A 14,390-nucleotide genomic window follows, 5' to 3' on the forward strand; every position below is an offset into this window, starting at 1 on the left:
CTGCTGTTCCAATGCCTGCCTTTTACCTCGAGACACTATAATTCACATTATAAACTGGGTGGTTCGAGCCCTGAATGCTGATTGGCCGACAGCCGTGGTATATTGGACCGTATACGACGGGTATAACAAAACATGTATTTTATACAGCTCTAATTTTGTGGTAAAACCAGTTTATAATAGCAATAAGGCACCTCAGGGGTTTGTTGTATACGGCCAATATACCACGGCCAATATACCACGGCTAAGGTCTGTATGCAAACACTCTATACTGGCCAGATACCAAACCCTCTCAGGTCTTATTGCTGAAATTATACACACACACTGGATACTATAATCACAGTAATACATACTGGATACTATAATCACAGTAATACACACATACTGGATACTATAATCACAGTAATACACACTGGATACTATAATCACAGTAATACATACTGGATACTATAATCACAGTAATACATACTGGATACTATAATCACAGTAATACACACTGGATACTATAATCACAGTAATACATACTGGATACTATAATCACAGTAATACACACTGGATACTATAATCACAGTAATACACACTGGATACTATAATCACAGTAATACACACATACTGGATACTATAATCACAGTAATAGATACTGGATACTATAATCACAGTAATACACACTGGATACTATAATCACAGTAATACACACTGGATACTATAATCACAGTAATACACACTGGATACTATAATCACAGTAATAGATACTGGATACTATAATCCCAGTAATACACACTGGATACTATAATCACAGTAATACACACATACTGGATACTATAATCACAGTAATAGATACTGGATACTATAATCACAGTAATACACACTGGATACTATAATCACAGTAATACACAATGGATACTATAATCACAGTAATACAAACTGGATACTATAATCACAGTAATACACACTGGATACTATAATCACAGTAATACACACATACTGGATACTATAATCACAGTAATAGATACTGGATACTATAATCACAGTAATACACACTGGATACTATAATCACAGTAATACACACTGGATACTATAATCACAGTAATACACACTGGATACTATAATCACAGTAATACACACATACTGGATACTATAATCACAGTAATAGATACTGGATACTATAATCACAGTAATACACACTGGATACTATAATCACAGTAATACACAATGGATACTATAATCACAGTAATACAAACTGGATACTATAATCACAGTAATACACACTGGATACTATAATCACAGTAATACACACTGGATACTATAATCACAGTAATACACACATACTGGATACTATAATCACAGTAATAGATACTGGATACTATAATCACAGTAATACACACAGGATACTATAATCACAGTAATACACAATGGATACTATAATCACAGTAATACAAACTGGATACTATAATCACAGTAATACACACTGGATACTATAATCACAGTAATACACACATACTGGATACTATAATCACAGTAATAGATACTGGATACTATAATCACAGTAATACACACTGGATACTATAATCACAGTAATACACACTGGATACTATAATCACAGTAATACACACTGGATACTATAATCACAGTAATACACACTGGATACTATAATCACAGTAATACACACTGGATACTATAATCACAGTAATACACACATACTGGATACTATAATCACAGTAATAGATACTGGATACTATAATCACAGTAATACACACTGGATACTATAATCACAGTAATACACAATGGATACTATAATCACAGTAATACAAACTGGATACTATAATCACAGTAATACACACATACTGGGTACTATAATCACAGTAATACATACTGGATACTATAATCACAGTAATACACACTGGATACTATAATCACAGTAATACAAACTGGATACTATAATCACAGTAATACACACATACTGGATACTATAATCACAGTAATACATACTGGATACTATAATCACAGAAATACACACTGGATACTATAATCACAGTAATACACACTGGATACTATAATCACAGTAATACACACATACTGGATACTATAATCACAGTAATACATACTGGATACTATAATCACAGTAATACATACTGGATACTATAATCACAGTAATACATACTGGATACTATAATCACAGTAATACACACATACTGGATACTATAATCACAGTAATACATACTGAATACTATAATCACAGTAATACATACTGGATACTATAATCACAGTAATACATACTGGATACTATAATCACAGTAATACATACTGGATACTATAATCACAGTAATACACACTGGATACTATAATCACAGTAATACATACTGGATACTATAATCACAGTAATACACACTGAATAATATAATCACAGTAATACATACTGGATACTATAATCACAGTAATACATACTGGATACTATAATCACAGTAATACACACATACTGGATACTATAATCACAGTAATACACACTGGATACTATAATCCCAGTAATACACACTGGATACTATAATCACAGTAATACACACATACTGGATACTATAATCACAGTAATACACACTGGATACTATAATCACAGTAATACATACTGGATACTATAATCACAGTAATACATACTGGATACTATAATCACAGTAATACATACTGGATACTATAATCACAGTAATACATACTGGATACTATAATCACAGTAATACACACTGGATACTATAATCACAGTAATACACACTGGATACTATAATCACAGTAATACACACTGGATACTATAATCACAGTAATACACACTGGATACTATAATCACAGTAATACACACTGGATACTATAATCACAGTAATACATACTGGATACTATAATCACAGTAATACACACTGGATACTATAATCACAGTAATACACACTGGATACTATAATCACAGTAATACATACTGGATACTATATTCACAGTAATACATACTGGATACTATAATCACAGTAATACACACATACTGGATACTATATTCACAGTAATACATACTGGATACTATAATCACAGTAATACACACATACTGGATACTATAATCACAGTAATACACACTGGATACTATAATCACAGTAATACACACTGGATACTATAATCACAGTAATACACACTGGATACTATAATCACAGTAATACACACTGGATACTATAATCACAGTAATACATACTGGATACTATAATCACAGTAATACATACTGGATACTATAATCACAGTAATACACACTGGATGCTATAATCACAGTAATACATACTGGATACTATAATCACAGTAATACACACTGGATACTATAATCACAGTAATACATACTGGATACTATAATCACAGTAATACACACTGGATACTATAATCACAGTAATACATACTGGATACTATAATCACAGTAATACATACTGGATACTATAATCACAGTAATACACACATACTGGATACTATAATCACAGTAATACACACTGGATACTATAATCACAGTAATACATACTGGATACTATAATCACAGTAATACACACTGGATACTATAATCACAGTAATACATACTGGATACTATAATCACAGTAATACACACTGGATACTATAATCACAGTAATACATACTGGATACTATAATCACAATAATACACACTGGATAGTATAATCACAGTAATACATACTGGATAGTATAATCACAATAATACACACTGGATAGTATAATCACAGTAATACACACATACTGAATACTATAATCACAGTAATACACACTGGATGCTATAATCACAGTAATACACACTGGATACTATAATCACAGTAATACACACTGGATACTATAATCACAGTAATACACACTGGATACTATAATCACAGTAATACACACTGGATACTATAGTCACAGTAATACACACTGGATACTATAATCACAGTAATACACACACACTGGATACTATAATCACAGTAATACACACTGGATACTATAATCACAGTAATACATACTGGATACTATAATCACAGTAATACATACTGGATACTATAATCACAGTAATACACACTGGATGCTATAATCACAGTAATACATACTGGATACTATAATCACAGTAATACACACTGGATACTATAATCACAGTAATACATACTGGATACTATAATCACAGTAATACACACTGGATACTATAATCACAGTAATACATACTGGATACTATAATCACAGTAATACATACTGGATACTATAATCACAGTAATACACACATACTGGATACTATAATCACAGTAATACACACTGGATACTATAATCACAGTAATACATACTGGATACTATAATCACAGTAATACACACTGGATACTATAATCACAGTAATACATACTGGATACTATAATCACAGTAATACACACTGGATACTATAATCACAGTAATACATACTGGATACTATAATCACAATAATACACACTGGATAGTATAATCACAGTAATACATACTGGATAGTATAATCACAATAATACACACTGGATAGTATAATCACAGTAATACACACATACTGAATACTATAATCACAGTAATACACACTGGATGCTATAATCACAGTAATACACACTGGATACTATAATCACAGTAATACACACTGGATACTATAATCACAGTAATACACACTGGATACTATAATCACAGTAATACACACTGGATACTATAGTCACAGTAATACACACTGGATACTATAATCACAGTAATACACACATACTGGATACTATAATCACAGTAATACACACATACTGGATACTATAATCACAGTAATACACACTGGATACTATAGTCACAGTAATACATACTGGATACTATAATCACAGTCATAAATACTGGATAGAAAGGCCATTCCAGTTCTGCTGCCTTCTAGTTTTGCTGCTGTTTCTCCAAACACATATCTGTTTTTCTGCAGTCGGTATGATGATTGTCCTGTGTTTTTCCCCTAGTTTTCATCCTGATCGTATTACAGAGTGTGAGTAAGCCCATGGCAGTTGAGTCTCTGTTCTTGTAGACAAAATGACACATTTTCCCTGTGGGCCTTATACTCTCTCTAAGGGTTTGTACAGATGGCAGAAGACAGAAGAAAAAAAACATGCACACACACACACACACACACACACACACACACACACACACACACACACACACACACACACACACACACACACACACACACACACACACACACACACACACACACACACACACACACACACACACACACAGCCTAAGAAGGAAAGACACAAACAAACAAACAGCCCTCAGACAGACATGACATGCAAGACAGACGACGGTGACCGAACACAGCACACCAGACAGACATAACGTCTAGCCAGCTCAGCCTTCCACAGAAGCTTACATCACACAATTTGAACCCAGCTGTTAAAGAGGGGGCGCTCTTAGCTACGCCATCAGACATAATATCCATGTCTGTCATGTTGCATCAAACCAAAAGGACTTCGTAATATTTGTACACGCACATATTTGATGGTTCTCTCAATATGTCAGACTGTGTAAAGAATAATAAATATAACATGCTCCTTCTTCCCTGGAGACGGAGGGAGAGTGAGGGAGGGAGGGAGGGAAGAGGGGGAGGGAGGGAGAGTGAGGGAGGGAGGGAGAGAGGGAGGGAGAGTGAGGGAGGGAGAGTGAGGGGAGGGAGGGAGGGAGAGTGAGGGAGGGAGGGAGAGTGAGGGGAGGGAGAGAGGGAGGGGAGAGTGAGGGAGGGAGGGAGAGTGAGGGAGGGAGAGAGGGAGGGAGAGGGAGAGGGAGGGAGGGAGGGAGAGTGAGCGAGGGAGGGGAGAGTGAGGGAGGGAGAGAGGGAGAGGAGGAGGAGGGAGAGTGAGGGAGGGTGAGGGAGTGAGAGGGAGGGAGGGAGGGAGAGTGAGGGAGAGAGGGAGAGAGGGAGGGAGGGAGAGAGGGAGAGGGAGGGAGAGTGAGGGAGGGTGAGGGAGAGTGAGGGAGGGAGAGGGAGGGAGAGTGTGGGAGGGAGGGAGGGAGGGAGGAGGGAGAGTGAGGGAGAGAGGGAGAGGGAGGGAGAGTGAGGGAGGGTGAGGGACAGTGAGGGAGGGAGAGTGAGGGAGAGAGGGAGAGTGAGGGAGAGAGAGGGTGGGAGGGAGAGTGAGGGAGAGAGGGAGAGTGAGGGAGAGAGAGGGAGGGAGGGAGAGTGAGGGAGGGTGAGGGAGTGAGGGAGGGAGGGAGAGTGAGGGAGGGAGAAGGGAGGGAGTTGAGGGAGAGAGAGGGAGGGAGGGAGAGTGAGGAGGGAGGGAGGGAGAGTGAGGGAGAGTGAGGGAGGGAGAGGGAGGGAGAGAGGGAGAGTGAGGGAGGGAGGGAGAGTGAGGGAGGAGGGAGGGAGGGAGGGAGAGGGAGGGAGGGAGAGAGAGTGAGGGAGAGTGAGGGAGGGAGGGAGAGTGAGGGAGAGAGAGGGAGAGAGGGAGGGAGGGAGGAGAGAGAGAGAGGGAGGGAGGGAGGAAGGGAGGGAGGGAGAGAGAGGAGGGAGAGTGAGAGAGGGAGGGAGGGAGAGTGAGGGAGGAAGGAAGGAAGGAAGGAGGAAGGAAGGAAGGAAGGGAGGGAGGAAGGAGGAAAGAAGGGAGGGAGGGAGGGTGGATGAAGGGAGGGAGGGAGAGTGAGGAAGGAAGGAAGGAGAGTGAGGAGGAGGAAGGAAAGAAGGAAGGAAGGAAGGAAGGAAGGAAGGAAGGGAGGGAGGGAGGGAGGAAGGAAGGAAGGAAGGAAGGAAGGAAGGAGGGAGGAGGGAGGGAGGGAGGGAGGGAGAGTGAGGATGAGGGAGAGTGAGAAAGAAAGGTAGGGAGGGAGTAGAGAGTGAGGGAGGAGAGTGACGGAGGAAGAAGACAGAGGAGGGAGGGAGAGTGAGGAAAGTAAGGAGAGTGAGAGAGGAGAGTGAGGGAGAGGGAGGGAGGGAGAGTGGAGTGAGGAGGGAGGGAGGGAGAGAGAGGGAGGAAAGTGAGGGAGAAAGAGGGAGGAAGAGAGAGAGTGAGGGAGGGAGGGAGGGAGGGAGGGAGGGAGGGAGAGTGAGGGAGGGAGAGTGAGGGAGAGAGGGAGAGTAAGAAGGAGGAAGAGAGGAGAGTGAGGGAGAAGGGAGAGTGAGGAAGGAAAGAGAGGGAGAGAGATAGAGAGTGAGGGAGGGAGGGAGAGTGAGGAGGGAGAGAGCGAGGGAGGGAGGGAGAGTGAGAGTGAGGGAGAGTGAGGGAGGGAGGGAGAGTGAGAAAGAGAGAGAGAGGAGAGAGTGAATAAAGAGAGAGAGAAGGAAGGAAGGAAGAGAGAGTGAGAAAAGAGGAAGAAAGGTAGAAATAAAGAGAGAGAGAGAGAAGAAGGAGGGAGACAGAGAAAGTAAGAGAGAAAGAGAGTGAGAAAGAGGAGGAGAGTGAGGAAGTAAGAGAAAGAGAGTGAGAAAGAGAGAATGAGGAAGAAAGAGGAGGGAGACAGGAGGGTGAGAGGATGGTGGAAGAAAGAGAGAAGGAGGAAGGAAGGAAGGAAGAGAGAGAGAGAGAGTGAGGGAGGGAGAGTGAGGGAGGGAGAGAGAGGGAGGGAGGGAGAGTGAGGGAGAGTGAGGGAGAGTGAGGGAGGGAGAGTGAGGGAGAGAGGGAGGGAGAGTGAGAGTGAGGGAGAGAGAGGGAGAGTGAGGGTGGGAGGGAGAGTGAGGGAGCCAGAGAAAGATGGAGAGCTAGATAGGAGGAGAACATTTCAGTTATGGAAAAAGAATGTGAATGTCATTTCAGCAGCTGGTCTGTGTGATGTGACGGGAAGACATATAAATCTTAGATAGCAGGGGTGGGGAGCACACACACACACACACACACACACACACACACACACACACACACATACACACACACACACATACACACACACACACACACACGCAAATTTTCCACAAGCACAACGTCTCTGCTCTCTTACTCCAACATACAGCCGAACACTCACCTCCAAAGTAGAAGCACTTCAGATATGATATTAGAAAAGTATCAGATTATGATATTAGAAAGTATCAGATTATGATATTAGAAAGTATCAGATTATTATATTAGAAAAGTATCAGATTATGATATTAGAAAGTATCAGATTATGATATTAGAAAAGTATCAGATTATGATATTAGAAAGTATCAGATTATTATATTAGAAAAGTATCAGATTATGATATTAGAAAAGTATCAGATTATGATATTAGAAAGTATCAGATTATGATATTAGAAAGTATCAGATTATTATATTAGAAAAGTATCAGATTATGATATTAGAAAGTATCAGATTATTATATTAGAAAAGTTTCAGATTATGATATTAGAAAGTATCAGATTATGATATTAGAAAAGTATCAGATTATGATATTAGAAAGTATCAGATTATTATATTAGAAAGTATCAGATTATGATATTAGAAAAGTATCAGATTATGATATTAGAAAAGTATCAGATTATAATATTAGAAAAGTTTCAGATTATGATATTAGAAGTTTGTATACTTAAAGAGATTCTCCAGTACTTTTGCATCCTTTAATAGCCAGTAGTTCTGAAAGTAGCTCTGCGAGCCAAATGTGGTCCATGTAAACTGCGTACTACTTCACATATGTGCAGATAAGTGCCCCATTGCACAAATGTCCATTTTTTTTACACACCTACTCATTCAAAGGTTTTTTCTTTATTTTTTTCCATTTTCAACATTGTAGATTAATAATGAGAGCGAGAGAAAGAGAGCAATGATTTACAGTAGTGAAATGAGCAGAAGGTTGTCTGTGTGTGTGAGAGAGAGGGAGGGAGGGAGACAGAGAGAGAGAGAGGGCGAGAGAGAGAGATAGAGAGATATACAGAGAGAGAGACATAAGGAGAGAGAGACAGAGAGAGAGACAGAGATAGAGAGAGGGAGACAGGGCGAGAGGGAGAGAGAGAGAGAGTGAGAGAGAGAGAGAGAGAGGTAGAGGGGGAGAGAGAGAGAGAGAGAGAGAGAGAGAGAGAGAGAGAGAGAGAGAGAGAGACAGAGGGAGCTGGAGAAAGAGAGATACTTGACCTGAGGTGGTCTACAGATTACATTGAGAGAGAGAGAGAGAGAGAGAGATAGAGAGAGAGCGAGGGAGACAGGCGAGAGGGAGAGGGAGAGAGAGAGAGAGAGAGAGAGAGACAGAGAGACAGAGAGGGAGAGGGAGAGGAGAAAGAGAGATACTTGACCTGAGGTGGTCTACAAATTACATTGAGAGAGAGAGAGAGGAGAGAGGGAGAGAGAGGGAGAGGGGGAGAGAGAAAGAGAGATACTTGACCTGAGGTGGTCGGGGAGGGGGGGATAGAGACTAATGCGCATTTTTAATGAGAATGGGATGAAAGTGGTGGTCAGCACTGCCAGGATATTCATCACTCGGCTGGGTTTGAGTCATCTCATCAACTCAGACAAACACACACACACACACACACACACACACACACACACACACACACACACACACACACACACACACACACACACACACACACACACACACACACACACACACACACACACACACACACACACACACACAGAGAGATAAAGAGGTTGAGTAATCACATAAACCCAGACATGTTAGGGGAACAGAGAGAAAACACGCTGTAGAGATGAGATGAGATGAGAGGGGGACGGGGGACTGGTATCTCTCTCTCTCTCTCTCTCTCTCTCTCTCTCTCCCTCTCTCTTTCACTCTCTCTCTCTCTATATATATATCCCTCTGACTCTGTCCCTGTCTCTCCCTCTATCTCTCTCTCTCTCTCTCTCTCTCTCTTTCTCTCTCTCTCTCTCTCTCTCCCTCTCTCTCTCAATGTAATCTGTAGACCACCTCAGGTCAAGTATCTCTCTCTCTCTCTCTCTCTGTCTCTCTCTCTCTCTCTCTCTCTCTCTCTCCCTCTCTCTCTGAATGTAATCTGTAGACCACATCAGGTCAATAATCTCATTCTCTCTCAATTCAATTCAAATGGCTCTATTGGGGTGATAAACATGTTTACATTGCCAGAGCAAGTGAAATAAATAATAAATAAAAGTAAATAAATAAATAAAAATTAACAGTAACCATTACACATACAGACGTTTCAAAACAATAAAGACATTACAAATGTCATATTATGTCTATATACAGTGTTGTAATGATCTACAAGTAGTTACAGCACAAAAGGAAAATTAAATAAACATAAATATGGGTTGTATTTACAATGGTGTTTGTTCTTCACTGGTTGTCCTTTTCTCGTGGCAACAGGTCACAAATCTTGCTGCTGTGATGGCACACTGTGGAATTTCACCCAATAGATATGGGAGTTTATCAAAATTGGATTTGTTTTCGAATTCTTTGTGGATCTGTGTAATCTGAGGGAAATGTGTGTCTCTAATATGGTCATACATTTGGCAGGAGGTTAGGAAGCGGAGCTCAGTTTCCACCTCATTTTGTGGGCAGTGAGCACATAGCTTGTCTTCTCTTGAGAGCCATGTCTGCCTACGGTGGCCTTTCTCAATAGCAAGGCTATGCTCACTGAGTCTGTACATAGTCAAAGCTTTCCTTAAATTTGGGTCAGTCACAGTGGTCAGGTATTCTGCCACCGTATAATCTCTGTTTAGGGCCAAATAGCATTCTAGTTTGCTCTGTTTTTTTGTTAATTCTTTCCAATGTGTCAAGTAATTATCTTTTTGTTTTCTCATGATTTGGTTGAGTGTAATTGTGCTGTTGTCCTGGGGCTCTGTGGGGTCTGTTTGTGTTTGTAAACAGAGCCCCAGGACCAGCTTGCTTAGGGGACTCTTCTCCAGGTTCATCTCTCTGTAGGTGATGGCTTTGTTATGGAAGGTTTGGGAATTGCTTCCTTATAGGTGGTTACAGAATTTAATGGCTCTTTTCTGGATTTTGATCATTAGTGGGTATCGGCCTAATTCACCTCTGCATGCATTATTTGGTGTTTTACGTTGGACACAGAGGATATTTTTTCAGGATTTTGCATGCAGAGTCTGAATTTGATGTTTGTCCCATTTTGTGAATTCTTGGTTGGTGAGCGGACCCCAGACCTCACAACCATAAAGGACAATAGGTTCTATAACTGATTTAAGTACATTTAACCAGATCCTAATTGGTATGTCTAATTTTATGTTCCTTTTGATGATGTAGAAGGCCCTTCTTGCCTTGTCTCTCAGATCGTTCACAGCTTCTGTGGAAGTCACCTTTGTCTCTCTCTCTCTCTCTGTCTCTCTCTCTCTCTGTCTCTCTCTCTCTCTCTCTCTCTGTCTCTCTCTCTCCCTCTCCATCTCTCTCTCTCTCTGTCTCTCTCTCTCTCTCTCTCTCTCTCTCTCTCTCTCTAACCCCCCTCTGTCTCCCCTCTGTCTCCCTTCTGTCTAGCTATCCTAATGATATTTCAGTCTGTTTAAAGCAGCTTGGCTGTCTCTTGTTAATGTGTTAATCCTGCCGGTAATGCTAATCAGGTAGAACACAAAGCCTTAGACCACACAGACACTACTGACTCTCCTCTCACATTACATCATCGAATTATCAAAATGATCTGGCCGGTTTACTGCTTCTGCAAGCACAATGGCGTTTGACAACTTATCCGTCATATACTGCTAATTTGTAGTTCCTGAATACAGTGTGTCACTCCCGCTGTCTCCTGCTGCTGTTGCCAAGTGCAATACAGTGTGTCAGTGATCCACATACGGACAGACCTTTGAGATCCATATCAGGACTTTGGGTTCCAACTCTGCTCCCAAATGTTCCCCTGCTCCTGTCTACATCTTTCTCCGACTTCAGAGGGGTCTGGAATTGTGAGATTGTGTGTGTGTGAGTGTGAGTGTGAGTGTGAGTGTGAGTGTGAGTGTGAGTGTGAGTGTGTGTGTGTGTGTGTGTGTGTGTGTGTGTGTGTGTATGTCTGTGTGTGTGCATGTGTGTTTGTGTGTTACACCTCCCGGAGTGTCAGAGCGTGCATTGTGTGTTAGACCTCCCGGAGTGTCAGAGCGTGCAAACTCACCCCCCACCCCCCCAGTCGGGGTGGATTAGAGAGAGGCACGATGGGTAAATCTGGGAGCACTCTCTCACGCCAGCCAGCTTTATTAGACAGACAGTACGTGTGTGTCTGTGTGTGTGTGTGTGTGTGTGTGTGTGTGTGTGTGTGTGTGTGTGTGTGTGTGTGTGTGTGTGTGTGTGTGTGTGTGTGTGTGTGTGTGTGTGTGTGTGTGTGTGTGTGTGTGAGAAGGCCCTCCATACGTCTCCACATCTTGAACTGTACATGTAGTCTCAGGTATGCGATTGATTGAGGGCCATTGAAAACAGGACAATGATGAAGAGTAGACCGCAGTAGACAGCTGTCCAGTTTCTCCACCTATAGGCCCATTGACGTAGCCATTTCCTGCAGTAAAATGACCTAGTGGCCTCATGGGTGGTAAGTTCTTCCTATTTTTCATAATTTCATATTTAACAAACATTAGATTTTTTTTTTTTAACTCGCTGATAAATCCGGTGTTTCTATGTCAAACGGTTTCGCTACATTTCAGTCTTCTGTGATTTCTGACATGGTTCAGGTGTCTTCTTCTTTTAAACCCGTAACCAACGTGTGTGAGGTGAATACGTTTGTTTCAAAGTAGATTTGTTTAAGACTACCCAGAAGCAGTCTGTATGACCCACAGCAGGTAAAAGGTTAGTAAATAAACAAACACTCTGAAATGTCAGTGAACTTTCAGGCGTATCACGAACCCCCTGACGTGTCTCCTGTCAAACCGAGACAACTGCTCTCGTGAAAAATCTGACATGTGAATTCATGGGACGGTTCAGAAACGGAAATAATAGCGTCAGAATTTATATCAGTGGAGGGATAATGTAACAGCTTCCACTAATACACAGCAGGTAAGAGAGCAGAAGGTCTAGGAATACTGTACTAACAGAACAGCTCTTCTTAGTCACAACACAACAGTGACAGGTGCAGACCTACTGAAATGGATCCTAGTGAATACCCTTAGATTCTTTAAGTAACACCAGAGCGATATATTTATGGTTTTATGGATGCACTTGTTCATGTAAATATCTGACTCTGGGTGAGACTGTTTAAAGGACAAGAAGGACCCACACGCTATTATAGCTCCTAATTCACCGTTATCACCGTTATTATCACCGCTATTATCACCGTTATCGCCGTTATTACCGTTATCACCGTTATCACCGCTATCACCGTTATTACCGTTATTATCACCGTTATCACCGTTATCACCGTTATTACCGTTATTATCACCGTTATCACCGTTATCACCGTTATCACCGTTATTACCGTTATTACCGTTATTATCACCGTTATCACCGCTATCACCGTTATTACCGTTATTATCACCGTTATCACCGCTATCACCGTTATCACCGTTATCACCGCTATCACCGTTATTACCGTTATTATCACCGTTATCACCGTTATCACCGTTATTACCGTTATTACCGTTATTATCACCGTTATCACCGCTATCACCGTTATTACCGTTATTATCACCGTTATCACCGTTATTACCGTTATTACCGTTATCACCGTTATTATTACCGTTATTACCGTTATTATTACCGTTATCACCGTTATTACCGTTATCACCGTTATCATCACCGTTATTACCGTTATCATCGTTATTGTTACCGTTATTACCGTTATTACCGTTATTACCGTTATCACCGTTATTATCGCCGTTATTACCGTTAGCACCGTTATTATTACCGTTATCACCGTTATCACCGTTATTACCGTTATTATCACCGTTATTATCACCGTTATCGCCATTATCACCGTTATTACCGTTGTTGCTGTTGTTACAGTTATCACCGTTATCATCGTTATCACCGTTATTATCACCGTTATTACCGTTATCACCGTTATTATCACCGTTATTACCGTTAGCACCGTTATTATCACCGTTATCACCGTTATTACCATTATCACCGTTATCACCGTTATTATCACCGTTATTACCGTTATTACCATTATCACCGTTATCACCGTTATTATCACCGTTATCACCGTTATTACCATTATCACCGTTATCACCGTTATTATCACTGGTATCACCGTTATCACCGTTATTATCACCGTTATTACAGTTATCACCGTTATTATCACTGTTATCACCGTTATCACCGTTATTACCATTATCACCGTTATCACCGTTATTATTACCGTTATTACAGTTATCACCGTTATTATCACTGTTATCACTGTTATCACCGTTATTATCACCGTTATCGCCATTATCACCGTTATTACCGTTGTTGCTGTTGTTACAGTTATCACCGTTATCACCGTTATCACCGTTATTATCACTGGTATCACCGTTATCACCGTTATTATCACCGTTATTACAGTTATCACCGTTATTATCACC

This window comes from Oncorhynchus mykiss, chromosome 24 (genome assembly GCF_057628025.1).
Source record: "Oncorhynchus mykiss isolate SJ-2025 chromosome 24, ASM5762802v1, whole genome shotgun sequence".
Classification (NCBI taxonomy): domain Eukaryota; kingdom Metazoa; phylum Chordata; class Actinopteri; order Salmoniformes; family Salmonidae; genus Oncorhynchus; species Oncorhynchus mykiss.